General features: G+C 42.5%; 1 non-coding gene across 1 annotated transcript; it reads left to right on the top strand.

Moving 5' to 3' along the window:
• Positions 1-919: 919 nt before the first annotated feature.
• Positions 920-1,026, top strand: LOC111880542 (small nucleolar RNA R71). The gene has a single exon (XR_002846508.1). It is a non-coding gene; the product is annotated as a small nucleolar RNA R71 (small nucleolar RNA).
• Positions 1,027-9,902: the final 8,876 nt, after the last annotated feature.

The following is a 9,902-nucleotide window of genomic DNA, read 5'->3' as shown; positions in this document are numbered from 1 at the left end:
CAGACTGACAACTCGTCGAGTTCTTTCCTCAACTCGACGAGTCGTGTCGAATTTTTGTGATTTCGAGTTTTTTTGTCTCTTCCTCTTGCACCTCTTTAGGATTTTCATTCTGGATTGGGGTAAGAGGAGTAATTATCTTTCCACTCCTGTTCGTCATGATGTTGATTTGTGCGCCTCTCGGAATTTTCTCGTATTACTAGGAAGTCCACCCGGTGTTCTTTCGTTAATTTGTTGTGCAAGTTGGCCTAACTGTTTTTCAATGTTTAGGATAGAGTCTTGCTAATTTCTCATTAATGCTTGTTTCTCTTTCATCATTTCTTGTTGTTCTCATATCGCAACATCGGTTTTGTTGTGTCTTTTCTCGGATGCGGCTTCATATCTTGTGAGCATATCTTCAAAGTCCATCTTCTTTTCTTGCACTGGCTCCTTCTTTTGATAGAAGCCTCTTGTTTTTAGCCTATATTTCTCCTCCTTTTCCTTCTTGTACTCATCATATGGTAGCCACTCCTTTTTCAGTTTTCGCCAATCCTCATCATATCTATCACCACTCGAATAACACACTTGCACTTTCCGGTTCCCATGCTCGTCAAGATCACAATCTCTAGTAAGGTGAGGCCCGCTACAATTTTCACATCCCACCTGGATGGCGTGGATAGATTGATCCGTCTTTGTCATTCTTCTATCCATACTTTCCAATTTAGCCATCACTATCGCCATATTATCGGAAACTAAGTTCACCGCCCCTCGAGTTGAGTCACTCCTTGGGTTATGATATTCTCTAGAGTGCTTAGAGAATTCTCTAATTAGCTCCTTTATAACTGCAGATGCTTTCTTCGTGAGTGGTCCTTGGGAGTCAAGGAGCTGCCTAGTTGTCACGTTTACTCCATCATAGAAAATGGAGACTTCTTGCTGAATGTTTAGATCATTGTGGGGGCAGTTCCTCAACAAGCCTTTGTATCTTTCCCATGCCTCATAGAGTGATTTGCCTACTTATTGCTCGAAATTTGCAATGTCTTTCTTCAACTTTTTTATTTTTGAGGGAGGGCAAAATTGATCAATGAACTCTTCACGCATTTTAGCCCATGTGGTGATGGATCCTGGAGGGAATGATTTTAGCCAATCTTTCTCGGCTCCCTTAAATGTGACCGGTAGCATACGAAACAAAACTGACTCGCGAGGCACATTACGAATATTGAATTAGTCGACTATGTCTTTGACCACGTTGATATGCTTATCTGCGTCTTCGTGATCTTTCCCGTAGAATGGGATGTCCTTGAGTTGGGAGAGTATGTGACCTTTCAGTTCAAAGTTAGCAGTTGCTGGAATCGCAGGTTGCACGAGTCCTGGCCCCTGTATCATCACACATCGTTCTCTTGTATTCGCCCATTGTGATGTCTGCGATGTAAGCCATGGTGTTATCGGGTTCGCTTTCTTCTTCAGATTCTATTTTGTACTCGGTATCCTCCTTTTTAGGGTCTTCGTCCTTCAATGTTGTGCTTCATTCTCCCACTTGCTCTCCCTTTTTCTTGCCAAAGACCAACTTGGTATTCTTAAAAGGTGACTTCTTTGGGGTTGCAGATTCTCCTACGGTTTTGTCCTTGTTCTTCCTAAGAGTTGATTTCGGGTCTTCAAGTGGTGGGATCAAAGGTGTATTTGATCCACGGGTCATAAACGCACTGAAAAAACAAAGAACACGCGTTTTAACGATGAAGGAATGAGAGACAGTCAGAGATTACTTCACCAGGTTTACCAACACCACGCTAGACATCCCAGGCCACGATGAAGGCTTAACAGCAGGCGCCTTCACATGGGGCCTCCTGCCAGGACCTGATATGTGCATATTTGATCATATATTTCTTATAATATCTTAATAATTTTTGGCTATTTTTTCTCCATTTATGAACAAAAGGTACTTAATTATGTTAAAATTATATTTTCAGCCTTAAAGACATGCTCGAGTGAAAAAAGAAGCAGAACTAGCGTGTGGGAGCATGAGAATTAAAGTTTGAAGAAATAAAGCTTAAAAGAGGAGAAACTCGGCGAGTTGGCCATCAATTCTATGAGTAGAATGGAACATTGGCAAACTAGCAATGCCTTACCGTACACGATGTACACACATTTTAAGTAAATAACTCGTCGAGTTGGGTCTAATAACTCGACGAGTTGGTGCGTAATTTTGAAAAATACTTATATATCGGTTATTACCGAAACCTGAGGAAGGTTGGAGACTTTTGGCTACTCATTGGTGATTAGAAGGGTTCTTGAAGCTATGGTTTTCAAGAATTTAACTTGGAATTCAAGTTAGAAGAGATCAAAGGCAATAAACACTATTCTTTTCCTTAACCTTTTGCATCAACTATGTTTCAATCATTAGATTTCGATTCTATTTTGTTAATTGCTGTAGATATGAGCTAAAAGCTTTTAACTTCTTTTTTGAGTAGATGAATTTATAAATATGGTTTGATTTTATGGCTTGGATTAATTTGATTTTGTGAATTGTCTTGTTAAAGACCCTTATGTGTTGATAATAATTATTTTCTTTTAATAATCAACTTGTTGAGTTGCATGAACATCTTCTTAATTACTTGAATCATATAATTATTTGAACACAATATTGTATGCCTAGTATTAGTGAACATGAACCTAGGGTTAACTCGAAAATAAGTACATTAATGTGTAAGCATGTATGATGAACAACCATACATGAGTTGATTGAATTTCTAAATTTAGTTAACTAAAATTAGAAGTCTTACTTGATCCGAATTAAATACAAGGAAACTTGTTAGTTTAATCAATCGGCCATTGTTTGAATTAACTTGTTTCTAAGGATTAGTAATAGTGAACATGAACCTAATCACATTAGAAATCTATAGCCAATGATATATTAATCCATTGCACTTGCCATGAAATCGGCCATAGGAATAAATGAGTCGAATCTAAACAGAAATCTCTTTTATCATTGAATCTAGTTACATTCTATTATCTTTAGTTGTTAATTGTTTTACTGAAGTGTTATTTGCTTATTTAAGTTTCTAGTCTTGCAAAACTAGAGAAAACCATCTTTTATTACTTGTTTTTAGTTAGTTAATTCTAGTAGTTAGTCTTAATTGTTACCGTTCCCTGTGTTTGATACCCTTCTTTCTTGAATTATATTGCTAATCGATAGGTACACTACCTTTCGTGTGTTTATTTTGTGTTTAAATTAGTAGGATTAAAACTAGTGCATTACACACATCCGGACCCCTGTTTGAAAAACTCATCGGAAAGAAGCCGCAGACACGGGCAGAGCCAAAAGTGAAAGTAGAATGCTACCTGAGTCAGGAAGAAGGCGAAGCGACAAAACAAACATACCTAAATGCCATGACCACCTCGGCTATGAATGCCACAACCCACCACTAACCCACTCAGAAGCCCAAGTGGGGGCATGCACTTTGGACGAGGCAAGCACCCGCAGGGACGCTTCAAGCCGTTCCAAAGAGATGAAAGGAGGAGCAGGCGGCCGAATCTTTATGCAGTCTCTGACAAACAACCAGTAAAAGGGGGAAAAGGACGGTTCTGTGTGTACGACAAAAGGAAAACTCACGACACCATCAACTGCTCAGTGTTAAAAAGGGAAATGGAAGAAAACAACTGAAGGGGGACCTCATAGAGGTGGCACGAAGCCTTTACGCCAAGTTTGATGCTGAGAACGCCAAAGATGCAGCCAGAGAACACGATCAGCTTCACGAAATCCTAATGATACGCTCTAAGCGGGGAAGGCAAGAGGAACATGACAACATGGACAATCTCACCAGATCCATGCAAGGGTTGACGTTCTTAGCAAAGGATCCCCGCCCAAAGGGTTGGCAGGGTGATGACCCATTTATAATCCAAGGGTCTATCAAAGATGTGACAATCCACCGAGTATACGTCGACACGGGCAGCTCGACGGATATTATCTATGAACACTGCTTCCACCATCTCCCTGATAGGTGGAAGGAGAACCACAAGCCCACAATGGGGAGACTAACAGGTTTCACAGGGCACAACCTATGGCCTCTACAAACCTAATAGACTTTGTTGTTATAAGGCACTCGACAGGAATAGGGCAATCAACGCTAAAGTTGTCAAGCTAACCAAGGCAGGGATACTAAGAGAAGCAATCTTCCCGACCTGGATTGCCAACCTCGTCATGGTAAGAAAACATGACGACTCATGGCATATATGCATTGATTACTTTGATCTGAACAAGGCATGCCCAAAGACTGTTACCCCTTACCAGAAATCGACCAAAAAGTAGAATCCTTGTAAGGATTCAAGCTAAAATGCTTCCTAGACGCGTACAAAGGGTACCATTAGATCCTGATGAGCAAAGGAGTCGAGGAGAAAACTACCTTCTACACAGACCACGAGGCTTTCTGCATCACCGAAATTCCGTTCTTGCTAAAAAACAAAGGGGCAACCTATCAACAACTAGTCAAATCCATTTTCACCAAAAATTGGAAGAAATATCGAAGTTTACGTCGACGACATGGTCATTAAGTGCCCCGATGAGAAGAATTTATTGTAGGATGTAAAGGAAACATTCAAAACGTGTTTAAAGGTTAGGATGAAGTTGAACCCAACCAAGTGTACCTTCGATGTCGAAGAAGGCCAATTCCGGAGGTACTATATTACCAAAAAGGGATACAGCCAAGCCCGACAAAAGTTGACAAATTCATGGAAGTGCCATCGCCGAACACCTTGCGAGACGCCCAGAGGGTGAATGGTAAGCTAACAGCGCTGAGCCGTTTCATTTCCATGTCAATATAAAAGGCTTTGCCGCTCTTACACACCCTCAAAGGGTCTAGTGAAAAGAACAACTTCCAGTGGACAATAGTGGCAAAAGTAGCGCTTCATCAAATCAAAAAAGCCCTACACGAGTTACCCACGTTGGTCAGCACCATTCTAGGCAAAACATTGAAAATATATCTCTCAGCCTTGAAGGAAGCCATCTATTCAGTCCTGGTCGTGGAAAGGGAAGGCAGGCAAGCCCCAGTTTATTTTGTCAGCAGATCACTACAAGGTCCCGAAATCAACTACCCCATCCTAGAAAAACTAGTGTTGGCACTCATCTATGCATCGCGACGCCTGAGACGCTACTTTCAAGCACACCAATAGAGGTGGTAACAAACTGCCCAATTAAACAAATATTGCTCAATCAGAAATGTCTTGGCGGTTTGCAAAATGGGCAATTGAACTACGAGATCATGATATCGGTTACCACCCATGTACCAACATTAAAGGTCAAGCACTAACAGATTTCCTACTCAAAATCCCAGGCGAGGAGAAGGCCACAACTCAGGCAAAGGGATCGTTGGGGATGAGAAAACCCAGGAATACCCAAAAGTGGAGTAGACAGTAAGGAAGGGTCCGGAGCAGGCCTGATCCTGACGAGCTCAGAAGGGGAAGTAAACACTTATGTCATTTGCTTTGACTTCCATATTTCCAACAACGAAGAAGAGTACGAGGCCCTGTTAGCCTTCCTATGATAGGTGAAGCAAATGGGCGCAGAGGCGATAGTAGCCTTAATAGGTTCAAGGTTGGCTGCTAACCAGATCAACGGAGAATTCGAAACAAAGGACAAGCGGATGGAGAATTACGTGAAGGCTGTATAATGGCTCGTCGAACCTCTAAGAGAATTCATCATCAAGAAGATTCCAAGAGGAGAAAACAGAAGGGCAGATGCCCTAAGTAAACTGGCGTCAACATGTTTCGATCACTTGTCCAAGAAGATTCTCGTGGAAGTACATAAAGAAAGAAGTATAGATGAGCGGTGGGTGCACAACCTAGCGTCGGCTTGGCATACATGGACAACACCTATAATCGAATACCTGCAGCACGGTATTCTGCCAAACGACCATGAGGAAGCTAAAAAGGTACGGATCAAGGCTCCATCGTACACAATCCTGGATGGAGTATTGTACCAAAAGGGATTCATGTCACCAAGGCTAAAATGCATGGATGAAACCACATACAAGGAGTCGCTTCGAGGGACGCACTCCGACCTAGCAGGCACCCACAAAGGGGCAACGGCCCTAACGGGAAAAATACTATGGATGGGCATCTACTGACTAACTATACACCTTGATGCATCGGAAGTGATGAGGAAATGTGTAGAATGCCAGACATACTCCCTGGTCCAAGGGAACCCCTTAGTTTCCCCTAACATGTATTTCCAACCCGTGGCCCTTCTATTAATGGGGAATAGACATTGTAGGGCCATTCCTAGACACCCCAGGCAAAGTAAAATACCTAGTAGTCGTAGTGGACTACTTCACAAAATGCATAGAAGCAGAGTCTTTGGCGTGTATTTCAGGGAGACTGATGATAAAGTTCATGTGGAAGAATATCGTGACAAGGTTTGGAATACCAAAGATAGTCATCAGCGATAACAGATTGCAGTTCGCTGAAAATTCGTTCCGAGATTGGTACACCGAAAAGGGGATCAAGTAGCGGTTCACATCGGTAGCATACCCCCAGGAGAATGGCCAAACAGAAGTGTCCAACAGAACGCTAGTAAATGGAATCAAGAAGAGGCTAGGAAAAGCTAAGGGAAACTGGGTCTAGGAGCTACCAAGCATGCTCTGGTCTTACAGGACCACACCGAGAGTAAGCACGAAAGAAGCTCCCTTCATCCTAACCTACGACACAGAGGAAATGCTACTGTAACGACCAAAAAATCAATCGTAAAAATTTCATTTTTAATACAGTCAAAATGTATATGTATTTAAATCCAAACATTCCAAAAACTTGATTAATTAAAAACATTCATCATAGTTCGTCCCAAATCATATATTGTGGAAACACGGGTGTGTGCATTGCGATCAATCCGAGCCCTTCCTTTCCAAAACAATGATACCTGAAACCATAAACAAAACTGTAAGCACAAAGTTTAGTGAGTTCCCTGGAGCATACCCACACAATCCACATAACCACATAATTCGTATTAGCTATAGAAGCCACATAAACCATAGTAATCACATAAGCCATGCCGATAAACATATAATGATTGCCATGGGCTCCCCCACATGGTCTGATATCCAACTGCCACGGGCTCCTCTTGAGGTCTTCCATGCAAGTATCACAAAGACAACTAGCATATCACAAACTGTCATAAACAACTATCGTACCACATGTCATATAATCAACTAGCATATACAAGCCAATCATATAAACATATAAGGATGCCATGGACACCCTCCAGGGTCTTACTCCAGGATGCCATGGGCACCCCTACATGGTCTTACACCTATGTGCCATGGGTACCCCCATGGTCTTACTTGTAACGCCATGGGCACCCCCACATGGTCTTACTACCAAGTGCCATGGGCACCCCATGGTCTTTATCTGGTATGCCATGGGCAGCCCCACACGGTCTTACAGCCAAATGCCATGGGCACCCCACATGATATTTATTTGGAATGCCATGGGTACCGCCACATGGTCTTACAACCAAATGCCATGGGCACCCCCATGGTCTTTCGTGCAAATATCATATAAACAAATAACATAGCACATAGCATATAACCAACTAGCATACCACATATTACTACATCAACTAGTGTACCACATATCCTAAAATGGGCCGACCTTGGTGCCTTCGACCCATTGGTATGATGAGGAGACTCACTTGGCACTGCTGAAGTCCCACAGATGCAACTCCAGCTGCTGGTTGACAGATTCCCGAACTGCCAATATCAAACAATACCCAATTAATAATTGGGTTCCAAGCCCAAGGTCCAACTCACACTCCAAAGGCCCAATATTCAAGTAATGGGCCAAAGCCCAACATATGGCCTGATTTTCCAAATTGGGCCCAACCACCGATTCTGGTCCAAATACTTGGCATTCCAATGGTCCAATATCTCATAATCATAAAGGCCCAATTATGGCCCAATTTTCTAAATTGGGCCCAAGTCCTTCATACGTGCCTTATCCTAAAGCCCATCTAAATATTTTAGTCCATTTACTTGTCCTAGGATAGCCCATTAGTAACCCAATTACCAAAGCCCAAAAGAAAGGCCCAACTCAAGGCCCAAGTGAAATTAGGGTTTTCACATGAAATGACGATTAGTGGTTAAATGTTTCTTACTTAACCCTTTAGGACTTAATCCATTAAGTCTAATATTGCCTTTGGTTAGTTTACCAATGATTGTTAATTAATATTTTAAGTTTATTAATTAATTACAGTGCGAGTCCCGATCAATCCCCAAAATTAGGGTTTCATGACATTAGGGTTTTCCAAACCCTAATTAGGGTTTCCATCCCAATAGTAGCCCATTAGTCACATGTTTGGGCTTTTATGTCAATTAGGGATTCAGTGGGCCCATTAGGGTCTCAATGGGCCCACTAGGTTTTCATTAGGCCTATTCTGTCCAAGCATCCCAAACGAGTCAAAACGCAAATGAGGCACACCGCCACCCAACATTGCGGCTGGTGGCGGCAGCCACCACCTCACAGTGATGGTTTTGAGTTTTTCTTACTATTATTCCGACACGATTACAACTTTCACAAAGCAAAAACCCCAAATAACACACACACACACACTAATACAAACACACAAACATATCCACCTTGTGGTGGCCGACGGTGGCACATGGTGGCAGCCACCACCTCACGGTGGTGGTGGTGGATCTTCTTCCGAATTCTGGCCACACAAACACATACCCATGTGACCTACATTGAAACACACCCAAAGATACACACACACGTGCCCGGAATAGTAACACCACTACCCACCTAGCGGCGTGTGGCGTACGGTGGTGGCAGTGGGATGAGCTTGAAAATGGCAGCAGTGCTAGCGGCCGACAACATTCATGACGATTGGCAGTAGCTTGTGGCGAAACAACCGCATGGAGGTGACAGAAACATCGAAACCCAATAGCAGCCGGTTCAACCGGTACTTCCCACGACCACACTATCAGTTCTAACTTTCGCCTTTGCCGGCGAAGAGAGTAGTGGCGGTGGTGTGTCAGCGGGAAGAAGGAAGAGAAAGGGAAACGATCAGAACAACATCAACGACAGCCACACACTCCACCGTGGCTCCGTCCTCCACAGAAGCGACGCAACGATAGTTGAAATTGAGAACTCATCTTTTTCGTCGGTGGTGCAGCTACGGCAGCAACCGAATGGTGGTGACCCTTTGTCTTCGATGTCTGTCATGGTCTTGGTTTATCGAGACAACAAGGGGTTGAGTGGTGGAGGCTGTGCGATGGAGGAACGAAAGGTGGAGGCTGAGCATCAATTACGGTTAGGGTTTGAAGCGGGAGGGGTGATGGGTTATATACCCCAATCCCCAAAACTTACTTCCATAATGACAAGTTTAGCCCCTCCCTCTAGAAATCATTTCGAAATAAATCCCATATTTACCCTTTAAACCCCTCCTTCAGAAAACCCTTACTAATTAAGTCCCGATAATTACCATGCAACGCCTGCCTCAACAAAATTTTTTCAGTAGTAGTCCTTATGTTACCAAATGGCCCTTGACTTCTAAAAGTATTTACAAAATAAATCCCAGAATTACACTTTAATCCCCGGATAATCCAATTTATAACATTGGGCTCCCGAAAGCAACACCCTACTAAATATTATGGATTTTAGGGCGACTATTCGTTCATCAATTTTTATCTATTTATTTATTAAATAAATAGAATGTTATAGCTACCTGTAGAGTTAATGAAAGGATCGTTGCGAATAGCCCATTGTGAAGAAACAAACACCAACAAATATATGAAAGCAACCTTAGATCTCATTGAAGAAAAACATTAACGATCAAACATTCGTCAGGTAGCCTACAAACATGTTGTTGAAAGGTACTATAATCAAATGGTCAAGGAGAAAGCTTTCATGGTAGGGGATTACATTTTGAGACGATATGAGGC

This window comes from Lactuca sativa, chromosome 5 (assembly GCF_002870075.4).
Source record: "Lactuca sativa cultivar Salinas chromosome 5, Lsat_Salinas_v11, whole genome shotgun sequence".
In the NCBI taxonomy this organism is placed as follows: Eukaryota; Viridiplantae; Streptophyta; class Magnoliopsida; order Asterales; family Asteraceae; genus Lactuca; species Lactuca sativa.
This window is presented reverse-complemented; position numbering and strand designations above follow the sequence as displayed.